Source organism: Echiichthys vipera (genome assembly GCF_963691815.1).
Source record: "Echiichthys vipera genome assembly, chromosome: 16".
In the NCBI taxonomy this organism is placed as follows: domain Eukaryota; kingdom Metazoa; phylum Chordata; class Actinopteri; order Perciformes; family Trachinidae; genus Echiichthys; species Echiichthys vipera.
The window spans coordinates 19760072-19774280 of record NC_139841.1 but is presented as its reverse complement, the minus strand read 5'-3'; positions in this window follow the sequence as shown (position 1 = coordinate 19774280).

The window sequence follows — 14209 nt, the reverse complement described above, 5'->3', positions numbered from 1 at the left end:
TGCATTTTAGAAGTATATGAAAGACGTTTCAGAGAATGGTGCGGGGTTCATGGGGGGCCCTCTTACTTTTCAGCTTTGTAATAATTTTTATGTCATATTGATCGCTCACTTTTGAGGGGGTGAGGCCGATAATGTGACAACAAAGCGATAAAATGACCATCAGAGTAATGGTCAGTGCAGTTAGAGGATGTCACAAATATATTCCCGTTTTTAATTTGATATTTTTTGTGTCAATTTGAATTTGTTAATTTAGTTTTAAATTATTTGAGTGATCTATGGAGTTTTAGTCTCCAAATTTTCACAACCATCGTTTATTTTTAGTTAAATGAAAATGCAGTTATGTGTTGACACAGTGAATGCAGCCTTGCAATAACACAATTCCAGAAAAAGCCTAAACTAACAAAACATGTATTTGCCCATATTTGGGTGCCACTAAATATTTAACCAATAATACTGTCGCCATTATGGGGAAGCTTTGAATCCGAGCACCATTGCATCATCATCTCCACTGGCAACCTCAAGTGTCCCACCTGTCGTGGAAGGAACGCGACACCTGTTGAGCATTTCGTTTGGACTGTGGGTGGCAGCAGCTCCGCGCCTGCTGGCAGTCTGGCGCACAGCCGCAAAGAGGCTGCTGTCGCCACAGTGGGTCCTCGGTGGTCTCTCCATATCCGCTCACTGCGCACTGCGCTCCCGTTACAACCGCAAGCGGCGGTGTGAAATGACAGCACGCGCATAACATCTGTTCGTGGGATTCTCTAACAATGAAGACTCATTACAGATTCATAACGTCTCCCACACGCAGCGCAAAAGAAGCGCCTCTAAACAGTTTGTACACATCAACGCGAGTTGGTGAATAACAGAAGGTTTTCTGCAAATGTGTTTAATGTCTTATTTGAGCGCATATAACCCACAAAATATCAAATGCAAAATCTGAAAGCCTGTAATTTTGTTTGACAAAAAAAAAAAGAGTTTAGAATCCATTTCACGCTTGTCAGGGTTCACTCAGCGAAACAAGAGCCGCCTGTCTTGTCCTGCTGTGCTGATTTGCGGCATTATCCTCTATTTCACCGCTATTTGTAACTCATTAACTGACCCCTGGAATATCAATTTAAAACACCCCCCAAAAAAGAAAACAAAACAAAACAAGAACCATAATGCATAAGCACAGTGAAGTAAGTTAAAAATGGGCTCTTACCTTGGCCTGAACTGTACCGGGAGAAATTTCCGGTGTTTTGACAGCTTGACCCCGGGTGTTCGAGCAACATTTTGTCCCAAATGAACAAAAGCAGCGCCTTAAAAAAAGAGTCTAGACGATGGATTCAAAGCTGCACTTTCCTGGAGATGTATCCTCTCGAGAGTGAGTTGAGCTCTGTTCGATGGCAACTTGTTTTCTGAAAATTGTTGAAAAGGACGCCCGTCGACCTTTCTCCTTTCGTCAGCCTCCGAGGACGGAAACTTTGAATATTCATCAAGTTGCTCTTTGATTCCGTGTTGATAAGCTCGTCATAAAGGGGAGACGAGGGCCGGGTGGCTGTGGAAAAGTGTCTGACCATCAGAAGCGTCAGCTGACCTGACTGTGAGCCCGGCAGCCTGCGACTTTAACTACTAAAGTAACCGGCGGTCAGCGCTGCCTCTGTCCACGGTGCTGAAAGGGGAGTTTCTCTAAACGGGCTGGAGGCGTGTGTGCTGCTTCCATCCCCTGTGGCTATCTTTAAGCGCTCATACACACACACACACACACACACACGCACACACACACACACACACACACACACACACACACACACACACACACACACACACACACACACACACACACACACACACACACACACACAGACACACACACACACACACACACACACACACACACACACACACACACACACACTTGCCCACCCCTCTTTCTCCTTATCTATATTGTGGTGCACGTGTCAGTCTTTCAAGGCGCACAATGGGCCAATTGGGCACTGCTCGGCACATTGTTGTTATGTGTTCCCATCGCTGCGTCTCTCTTTTGTTTGGTTGAAAAATAGACCGCATCCCATTAACGATACAAGTGGACGGAGCGTACATACCGTTATGTTAGCTTATGATGTTATGGTTATGTTATAATGAGGTAACATATAAAAATGTACTTGTACATCCTAACTACTGGGGTTAGTTTAGCATGCATTCAGTGGTCAAATAGTGTTTTTAAAACACTGTAGTTTAAGGTGACTGTAGCTGACATCAAGACGAGGGTGCAAAGACCTTAAAAATTAAATATGACCACAGTACATAATATTATGGTTATGGTTAACATATATAAGTGGAGAAATTAGTTAGAATCCATAAATGCACAGACTTTAAAGTTCTTTTTTTTTTCTTAAAAGGTATTGTGCCCAACTTGTGTTTTCCTGTACATTTCAATTTGGCTTGCGCAGAGCTGGGCGGTTATTTGGCTCAGTGCCATGCTTCATGCCTTTGACACTGTGCCAATTACCACCACAACACACCAAACTGACGCAGTCCTGCAGCTTTGATTCAATTTTACTCGCCCAGCACGCCAGCCCACAAGTGGTGTAAGCCAATTAGAGCTGGCTGTTCATTAGTCCACTCAGGGCAATTAGCCTCCCAAACATGTAAAGAAATCAACCATCCCTTTTTTGGTCTCATTATACCTCCCTGACTTTACATCCTCTTTCCCTCTACCCATCAATTCCACTACATTCACATGATGAAAAAAATCCCCACCAATATCTAGTGGATGTGCGTTTTCATGGACAGTAATCTCTGTCAACAAGTCAGTGTGGATCTTTACAGATTAAGGGAGAACTCTTTGTGAATCTGGAAGGAGCTGTACACAGTAACCTAAGCCAATGCAGCGTCAAAGGAGCTTAGATTACAAGCACAACAACAGTGCTGCTTTGCTTTTCCTTCCATACACTGCGAGAAGAGAGTCTATTCCTCTGTGATGCAACACATGGTAAAGATGTAGAATGACTCAAGCCTTTCAAACTAGGATCTCAAATAACGCTGATACTTTAGAAGTTATATATGACATGAATCATCTTCATCTATTTATTATTTTGATAAACTATAACAACACAATGACTGCTTATATCACCATGCTACAGTATGTTTAAGAAGGAATTTGATGGATAAACTGAGAAAAAACAGCAACAGAAATTGTATGAAAGACTATGGCCAACACAAACATTTTGTTTTGCGGTTTCTAAAAAAAACACGCAAAGCTTTTACTGTGTTTTGTTTGTCCTGGAGCATCATCGCAGAAAATTGGTAAAGTGTTAAAACACCTGGGTCCTACTTGAGAAAGCAGCTGCAATTAGCCATTAAGGGTCCTCCATAAAGACTGTGCCACTTGCACCTATGAGAAGTTGATTTTTGACCTTGAATATGAGCAGGTTCAACAGGCTCACAAGTGGATCAGACAAGCCCTCAGCCCTTGAGGACTACTTGAAAAGAACAAACGGTATACTGCACATCTCTGTTTTCAAGTGAGGGGCACTTACCTGAAAAGAAATGGAATAGTTTTACCAATACAAATCTTTACTCAGATCTGTTTTGTTTTATGTATAATACAAAATGATCTTAGCTAACATTTGCATTTTTGCAGGTGTAAACAAAAACCTAAACCCCATTCAATTGGAGGGCTCAATGGTATATTTATGTTTTTAACATCAGCCAAATTATTTATTTTGACAGCCATGTATAATGTAGTTGAAAAAAGGAAGACACTTTATTGCCATATATATACAGTGCAGTACAGAGGAACAAAATTGTGTCAAAATAACAAAACCAAATAATAAACATACAGTGCAAACAATGGGATAAAAAAATGGTGAACAAGATACAAGACGATGTAAAGACATATTATTATAATAAACAAAGAGCGATTATAGAAAATATAATTTTAGATAAATGCAATAAAACATAAAGTAGGAGAACAAAAGTGAAGTGGAAAACTACGAATAAGAATATTGTTTTGTATTTTGTTTTGAAAGTGATTTACATAATAGATAATGTTAACATTAACTGATAATTAAATCAAACAAATCATTTCTTTTGCCAAATCAGAAGGTCATGAACTTTGTTTCCTAGAATGGATAACTGTTAAAGCCCTTAACTTAAGCAAACTCAAACAGCTTAACCTAAACAAAAATATGGGTAGAAGAATAAAATATGACAGAATAAGATAAGTCCATTGCCTCTCGCAAGAACGATTCCTCAGATTTGATCAGACATTAAAATGTGTAGTCTGACTCAATGTGCTTGCTTTAAAGCATTTACATGCAAATATTGGAGCATGTGATCTTGCGTTGATTGTACTTGTCATTTTACATGCTTGCGTATGTCCACAAGTGCCTCTGTGTGCTGTGCTGTCGTGGTGTGTGTGTAACTGCTTTTGCACAGCTGAGTTGGGTGACCGAATGTTACCGCGGGGGGTCCATGTGCACCCATGCCACCCCTCTGACACCAGGCTGCCATTGTCCTTCTGTCATGATCAATCATGTCCTCCGAAGACTGGCCTTGTTCAAGAGGGAGGGGACCAATCACACGCCTCATTACCCAGGCTTGGTTACTCCTAAGCGGAGTGGTCCCAGGACACCTCAGCCTGTTGCTGTCTGGAGAGAAAGAGGAAGGGAGCAAGTGTGTGTGTGAAAGAGTGAGAGAGAGGGAAACTGAGAAAGAGCAGGAAACATTTAGCAAGAGGATGTCAAAGATGGCAGGAGAATGACTTCTGAATCTGAAATCAGCCTTGATGGTGACCATGCATGATAAAAGAAGACTAATAGACATTTCAGATAGGTCAGTCGCTGCTAAAGCGATAAGTCAACAAAGGTATTAGAACTGGAAAAGCTTCAGGAAAACCAACATTTCGCACAAAGGAGCTGCTGACCCAAAGAATATTTCTAAATATTGCAAACCCAACCAGATGCAGATACTGTAGATAAAGGCCCAGCCTCTGCATCCCCTGAGCAACCAGCCTTTAGTTTTCCACCATAGCAGGCAGCTCTCATTGTTTTGAAATGTCTCCATCTGGCAAGGTTTCACTGACCAGGCCAGTCGCAGCTCGCTCCCCCAGCAGCTGGCTAAACTGCCCAACCGCTTTTCCGCTTGGCCCTCGGAGTAACCGACACTCTCTACTGGCTTTGCCCCTCCAACACACACACACACACACACACACACACACACACACACACACACACACACACACACACACACACACACACACACACACACACACACACACACACACACACACACACACACACACACACACACACACACACACACACACACACACACACACACACACACACACACACACACACACACACACACACACACACACACACACACAATAACACACAGGGTTAACTGTCCCCCGGCCTGCCAGTCTTGGGGTCAGCTGGCTTGAGTCGAGGAAGGGGAGGGAGTGGTGTGGGGCCAAAGGCTGACACCATTTCGCTCTTTGTTATTCCCCCCAAGAGAACTGGAGTGATGGTTCAAAAGTGTTTCATGTGTACTGTAAGACATTTGAAATGATTTTTGAAAATGTTATAGAAAAGGACAAAATTGACTTTAATCTGGGTTTCAAAGTCAGCTCTATGATTTATCACACTTCTTATCGATATGGGCTTAACTCAACAGCTGGCCCTTAAGAGTCAAATGCAGGTTTCATTATTTGTGCATGAGGGTCTACTCTAGGCTAAAAAGGCTGCCACCTCTGCCCAGCATCAGCCCCTTTGAATATTGATATGCTAATGATGAACAACACAGGGAACAAAGCCTGACTGCTACCACTGGAGACCAATACAATGGTCCTTCAGTCAGGCCTTGACACTTTTACCACCCAACATGTGTCCCTGGTTTCATGCTCAGACAATAAAGGCCAACAACTGTCCATCCATTTGTATGGGGGGATGCTGTGACTCTGTTCCGACGCACTGTCTGGGGACCCGACTGGTTACGTTGTGTTTTACCCGTCTTTGTCCAGGATGGGAAATATCAGCTTTTTAGACCAATGATAAGCCACCCCAGAGGCAGACATAATGCCTAGGAGGTCAGAGTTCAAACCTTTCAGGCAGAGCTGAGGCTTGACCTAACTTGTCTTTACAGATGTTGGCCTGCTGTGGGGTCTATCTGGTTTGCAGGTGGTATATTTAGGCCGAAATACTTAAGACAAAAAAGAAAGATTTCTAGCCAGCTTACCAATGATATGAGCTTTACATATCTGGACGTAAGTAGACCTAATTAGCTTTGGAAGGCTTGATAGGATCAATTTACTATGTTGCAGAGATAAAAAAAAAAAAAAAGAAGCTTAAGTTTGGCCAAAGATTCTGCCCAAGGCTAAGATTGTGTGGTAGACAATTTAACAGAATCAAATATATTAAAACTTCTGCATTTTTCACCGTCATTTCTATCTTATTGAAGACACTGACGGTATGTCAATGGGATTTCTATTCTACGATTAAAAAACACATTTTTATTAAGTGTTTCTCCTCTGGAATTTTTTACCTGTCCAGTGTGGATATGTCAAGAAGTCTTTTACATTTAAATACATTGTTAACTAAAATTAGTCGACAGCTAAGAAGACCTTTCTTTGTCATAGCTGGAAAACACAGGTATAATTAGTAACACTGATAATGTACTGAGCAAGCATGGACAAAACCAGGACTCTGGCAGTTAAACACTAATATAATATAATAATGTATACAATATTATAAAATAATATGTAATATTTTATACATTATTACTATGTTTCACAGCTAAAAAAGCAAATTTGTTGTTTCAACGATTGTCCTTTACTGTGGAACATGGTGAATATTGTTTTTTTAAAGATAGCTTAATAAGGCCTAACAAAAAACTGATAGTATGACAATGATGCTTAATCATTTCAATGAGACCACCATGGCTTAATTTAATTTTGTGCTTAGATTTTTAAGGAGGGAATGTGTGCCAGTGAGTGCTTATAATTGAAGTCTAATTAAAATTTCTGTCCCGCCCCTCTCTGTCTAATGATCCCTCCCAGACAGAGTGAGCAAAATCCCCAATCTGGACCAAAACAATGAGCAGATGAATTACTGTATAGATCCCTCTCTGCAGTATAGAACAGCCCCAATTTTTAAAACACAAGAAACTGTTTTTTGTTTCGCTTTCCCTTTTTTACCTGAGTTTAAACCACGTTCTTACATCCAGCTGTGCCTCAACCCATCTTTCTTTTCCCAACTCTTACTTTGTATTCACCTCTTAAAGTCTCCACAGTCCCTCATTGACGTATCCCTTTCTTTCGCCATCATGGGTGAAAAGTCCAAAGAGGGACACTGATTAGCGACTTTACGAGGCAACAGTCACCTCAAATGATGGATGTAATAATTCTGCTGCAAAATGAATGTATTTATTATTAGTAATTTATTTGCTGATTAATCATACTCCATGTCAGAGCATACCAGACAACCAGCCTGCCATTAGTATCACAGGGTCAGCTGTTTAAATGCTAGCATTTATCATGGTGTCACTATTAGATGTCATTATTGCTGAGCTGGTTGGAATTTGATAAATTAGAAAACAGTTGATTGGGACCACTGTACAAATCACTCAACACAATATTTTTTCCCCCTAACAATACCATGTTGAAATTGTTGTCAGGGCTCTAACTATTTTCACCATCCTGCTGGAACCGTCCCAAAATGATGTGGATCGTCATGAGGTTTAAAAACAAGGTTTTTCTACAGTATTATTAGTTAAAATCATTCAAATGAACCTTTAACATAAAACACCATACACATGATTGGATAATCATTCATCCTTTTGATTGAAATTAATACGAAGATATTAGGGACTACAGGTAAATCAGGAGCGCCACAAACAAAGGCCAAGTTGGCAACAACAGTGCTGTCCTCGAAAATCTCGAAAAAACAAGCAAGTACTGGCCATGCTAGCTAGTGCTAAAAGGTCCAAAAGTTGGAGGAGCTGCGGGACGAGATGCACCTGCCATGGGGAGAGGCACAGTGTGTTGCCAAGGGCAACATGTGATAGAGAGATCTTATTGCAGCCTTATGTTGGGGATGAGAGGAGTAAGTAAGTATGTGGTTATTCTGTGGTAACATGATTTGAGCTGTAGCAGAGTTTTAACTCCTCACAACATAGTGTTAATGTTCACACTGTAAGTGGAAAAACGTCGACTGCTGACCTGTTACTTTACGTTAACTGTTATGTTACTGTCTGACGTTAGCTAACTGGTTATGCTAACAATAACGTTTCATGGTTCAGGTTCTGGCTCATTGCCATTGGACATCACTCTGACAGTCAATGCCGGCTAAGACAGGCATCTGATTTTGCGGGTCTAGCTGTATACTGTGCGTGACTGTACGTAAACCATTCTGTAGATGTTTTTTCCACGCCGTTCCTTGTAACATTAACTGGTTTTTTTCTTACAAATCTTAATCCAAATTCAACCCCAAATTAATTTTCATCCTCATGGATCCTATTTTTTGTGGCCTAATTCTGATTGTTAAGGATATGCATTTCAATTACTCGTGAGATGTTGAGCAGTTGCAACATGGTGGATGTACTTTTATTAGTGATGGTGCATTTGGAGTCAGTCCTGAATTATCTTAGACTAACAGGCTTATGGCTAAAGATGGATGTTTGTGTATTAGGGGCTGGTGGAGAGCATGTGTTTTTTGCCTTTCTTTTCCACTGAAGGCAGAGGGTGTGTGGGGGGGTCTAAACATTACGGATAAGAGGCGGCCCGGCACACGCCTGCCTGACGGTCGCTAATCCCACAGTCTCAGACTCATGACCCACTTTCTTGGAGGAGCGTGATGGAGCAGCGGCCTCTTACCCAGGAGGAGCCTCCAGACGCAGGGTGGAGGGGTCGAGGGAAGCCCCCCCCCCCTCCATCTGACAAGACAAAGAAAAGACAGACTTTTGTGAAGACTCCTGGAAGCCAAATAAGAGGTTCAGAACCCTAATACCTCAACCTGATGCTCTTATCATTCTATCTAATAAATAATTCAGAGGATGTGCCACTTTGTTCTTAGTGCAAAATATCTTAGTTGGAGGTTCCTTTCATTACTGATTGCGCCTGTTGTGCTTGAGAAGCTTTATAAATACTACTGTATTTCAGCAAACCTTTGACCAAAGAAAATTTAATTTTATGCAGACAATGTTCAATTTTACTAGAAGATTCAAAACTGAGCCAGTTTAAAAAATTGGCAAGCATGCCCACTTTGTAAGCTTGACCTTCCTGTCGCATGGACTATGTTTCTTCTTGGGATGCTTCTTAACACTGTGTGCTCTTGACAATTGCAATGACTCTGCTTTTGTTTCCTAAATCAGTGAGCCCATTAATATTAAATAAAGATCCAAGCCATTTCCTAATTAAACCACAGAATTAAGCAGCGATCATCCAGTAATACAAAGGAAATGAAAAGAACAGCTTCTTCTTTATTGTGTCTTATCCCTTGAAAACATACTGACCGACATCATGGCACGAGTCACGGGCAAATGGGTCAATTAAATGATGCATTAATGTATTAGATCATGTCACCGCACATATCTTATTCTTTTATTAACCACCACCTGCCCCTCCTTTTCCATATTTTGTTATTGAAAACATCTCCCCACGCACACCACAATGCACGCCGCTCTTACTTCTCTCTTTATCTTAATCCCCGGCAGACTTTAAGTGTCTGGCATCGGGGCAAAATCCCAAACTGGAGAGGAGCGTGTTTGGAGACCTAATCCCCTTACCCATAGACTCGAGTTGCCCTAAATTCACCTCTCCCAAAGTAGGCCAAGAACAAGGAGCCACAACAGAGAGGCAAGCGGCTTCACAAGGGCTCAGCGTTATTACGCTGCCAGACAGACAGACAGGAGTGACAAACACATTGGCACATACACACAGACAGACGCATGGACAGATGATGTATAAGCTGCTGTACAGTACAGTATAGACAAGCTGACATACAGAGACAATCAGATGCTAACCTGGAATTGGACAGTCTTGCCTCCATGGTTTTTCTCCTGCACTCCTTACTGCTGACTAACATACAGACATACACACTTTTTGTCTCCTGCAGTACTTGTCTTTAGCCATAGCCTTCTGTCCTATTCTTCAGCAGTCACGTTTCAATGTTTGACTTGGCCTTTGGAAGGAAAAAATGGATCAGCTTCATCCAGTGTGTTTGTTCTCTGTTTCTCCCGATTAGATAATAACTTTCTTTGAGTGTACAGCAGCTCAACGGGAGATAACAGCCTCTTGTCAGTATGGCAGGAGGGTCTAAGTATAAGCTGTGAACACAAATCAATAATTTTCTAAATGACTTCCATGCTGTTTTTCAGCAACCTGTAAGCTTGCGCAAATAATACCCTCAGTCAGAAATCTGTGGAGGAAGACAAGAAATGCTAACTTTAAAAGGCTTGGTAAAAGCGAAGAACGTTCCTGCACCTTTATTGACAGGGATGTGTCTCATTGAAACATGATGAAAGGTGTGTAATGTGTATTGTGGTACACGAGTGGTCAATTTAATGAACAGGATTGGTGACAACTTTCTAAATATGTTAAACTTTCTTAGACACTTTATTGATAAATCTATCCGTCAAACCAATGCTTTGGCATACAAAGCACGTCAACTGAAAATTTTGAGGTGTTAAAAGGAACATAATATGTACATTTCCAGGTTCATACTGTCTGTCTGAAATGCTCTGTTTTAGCGCCTGTCTCTTTAAGCTCCCCCTCTCGAAAAGGCCCAGTCTGCTTTGATTGGTCCACGTTTCCTGTTTTGCGTCATTGCAACCAAGAAATGACTGTAACAGCACTGTAGCAGCACATTCTACCTATTTATAGTATAGTAGTGACATCACAACCATATGAAAGCCCGATGGCTCGTATAAAGGCACAGTTTCTGAATACAGGCTGTGTGCATTTCTCTATGGTTTGAGCGATTTCTTACTTTCACAGTATTCATATAGCACCTCGACCTGCTCTGTAATAAATCTCACTTTTTACAGTATGGGACCTTTAAACTTAAATCTTTACAATGGTCATATGTGCACTGACACAGTTTTTGGTTGCTTTAATCATCCGTTTAGTTCAGTTTAGTTCAGTTCAGTTCAGTGCAGTTCAGTTAGGTCACTATATTGTCCCAGACGGGAATCTTTATTGCAGTTAGATGTACAAGATATAAAACACACAATACAAAAAGCTTCTGTTGTGAAAAGAGTGATCGCTTCCAAATGTGATCCCATATAGGAGACAAAATCCACATTACACTCCCTGTGCAAGATTTCATTCCTTGGTTCAGATGGCTTTAACAGAGTAAGACAGACAAAGTGGGTATCATTCAAAGTTACAACTTTTTTAGAATTACATTTTTATATTTGTGTTACTATCCCTCCACCAGAATAGTTTTAAGATTTCGTAATTTGATATCTCCCATTTTCTGACTGTCTTCATGCTACTTATGATGAGATCCTTCCCCTTAACAATTGTCCCATCTTAAGAAAACTCATGCCAGAGAGGAGTAAACAACACTGCCACCAATTGGTCATAAGGAGAACATCTACCCATACTGGAAATCACACCTCTGCAAAACATTATGGAAAACTGAGACAAGCCAAAGCTCCGTTTTCTATACTAAGGGGATTGTTGAAGGCTAAAGCATTGTCTTGGGGATTGCTGCAAGATAACGGGCATTCAAAGCGGTTTAAGGATCGAGCTGAGAGACTTGAGCTCCAGTTGGATTCTCAGATTTAAAGGCTCATCCACTGCGTTTCCCCTTCCTACCCTCCCTCCCTTCCTCCCTCCCTCCCATCTTCTCTCCATGCTCCCACGCAGGCTGAGTTCTGGAGTAGATTAGGTCTGATTTTTTCCATTATGCAAATTGTTTTCTCCTTCCCAGCCAGCCCCCTGTCATCACTTAGTTTTGTTGAGAGATTGCTTTATCATGAGTACCAAACTGCTGTTTTTAGTGTAGTGTATTATAACGAACCACATCAGGTCCTTTGCCCTGGTTTCAGAAATTACAAAGCCCAGAGGTTTGATGGATAATCGTACTGCAAAGAGAAACAACCCTTTAAGAGAAAAGATGTTTGTGATTCATAAGGTGATCATCTACTGTTCATGAATATCTGTAGCATATCTGTATGTTTTGACCACAAACATTATGAAGCATAAGTGCCAATTTATCAATTTATTTGCACATCCATTTATTTATTTATTTTCTAATTAAAAGCGATATATCATTGATGTCATTTCCTGCCCAGAATCATAGATTTCAGCTTGATTAGATTGGTAATAACGTATGTTTTTACATTATAAAGTACAGTGTGTCAGTAAAGAACACTTTCTTGGTTACAAAGGCTTCCCTAGAGCAGAAAAACAAGCATACATTTACAGCATATGGTTCTGAATATATGCAATGTAAAAAAAATATTATAATAATAATAAAATGAATAAAAATAATAATAATAATAATAATAATAATAATAACAAAAGAAAATTAATGTAAAGTAACAAGGTTTCCATGAACGTCTTTAGAAGAGCATAAATCTCACTGATTAAACAAGTGAGGGCACAGATTGAAAGTAATCTTCAGGCTGAGGTCAAGTGGTTTTAAACTGGCTTAATCTATATACAATGTATATATACACATACACACACACACACACCATATAATAAACCCAAGATTTACATATTTATCATGTTGCACAGAAGGTCACACTTTACACCTATTGAAAAATAAGCTGTATTTGGAAATCACCGGGGCTTCACTTGAAAGGGGCATAACTTGAAGTTGTTCAAATCACACAGACAAATGATGTACGCGTTGTTTTAACCGCATGCAGCCATAAATATCTTACTCCTGGTTTACAATCAGCTTTTCTCTCTGTCTGTTTAACCATCTTAAACTTGGTTTCGGTTTATGTCACAATAAGACTTTCTGGTATTTACGATACTCACAGCCCCATGATGGGACATTCGATTGTTGTTTTAGGAATAAAAAAATAATTTTTTGACTGTTCTGCTTCTCTTTAGCTACTTAATTTTTATGTTTTTTTTACTCACTTCTACTTCATGTTTGGACCTTCAGTGCATTCTTGCATACACATACTGTATGCCTGTAACTGCCTTACAAAAGCAGTCTTCTGTTTCTTTGGCGGAAAATTTCTAACAAATTGATTCTGCAACCCACCAGTTATTCATTTTCTCATGAGACAAAATAACCAAAATGGCTTTCTTTTCTTTTGTATATAAGGCGACAGAAAACACATGGCACCAGTTACAGTTAGAAGCACAAATTCTTGTATGATGTGAATGATTGTGCAACTCAGGAATGCTTCCTATGAATTTGAAATGGCAGCAGAGAGCTGGAATCAGTGGGGAACTGGTGCTTTTTAATTCACTGTGGATGCCACATTATTATCAAGGGAAGCAGACTTTTACCATAATCATGTCACTATGAATCTGCCTGGTATCATTATCCAAATATGAGTTGACAAACGTTTTGTTTTTGGATTAGGGCACATTTAGTTTAACAAACAATTTAACTGGCTCAGTCAAACAAAACAACCTTTATAAGATCCCATAATTGTTGAGGCAGAATCCTCCTCCTCATTTTTATACCTTGTCCCCCTGGTCAATAATATGAACATTGTAAATAAGCAAGGTATATTTTCCCCAAAATTGGTTTATCGGTTCCTTATAAAAGCTATTTAATACACAATTTGGCCTATTGGTTGTGTTGATGCTGTGTTACTGGTGTAATTAGCGCTTTTGCAGTTGGAGCTGCAATAAGGGGGTTTTCCCCTCCGGATTATCAGCACCAACCGACTGAGGATTGTTTGGTTGCTCAAGGACAGCAGCAGAAAGGAGATGAGTATCGAATGAGAACCTGGCCAAAACAAATTCTCAGCTGCTGAAGACCACTCATGTCTTATAATGGTAACAATCACACAACCAATCAGAAACTACAGACCACAGCTGTGATGCAAAATCAGGCCAGGGGCGTAAAGTTGTGTTCTTCCTACTTCCGGAGCTCTTGCCCTGACCACATCCATATTCAAACTTAGTTTTCACTCTTTAAGCCAGGGGTGTAAAGCAGTGACGTGCAGTGAGGGTTGGGGTTGGGGAGGCACTAGGAGGATGCCAATAGGATAGGAGGAGAGAATAGGATGCTGAAAACCATTTTAA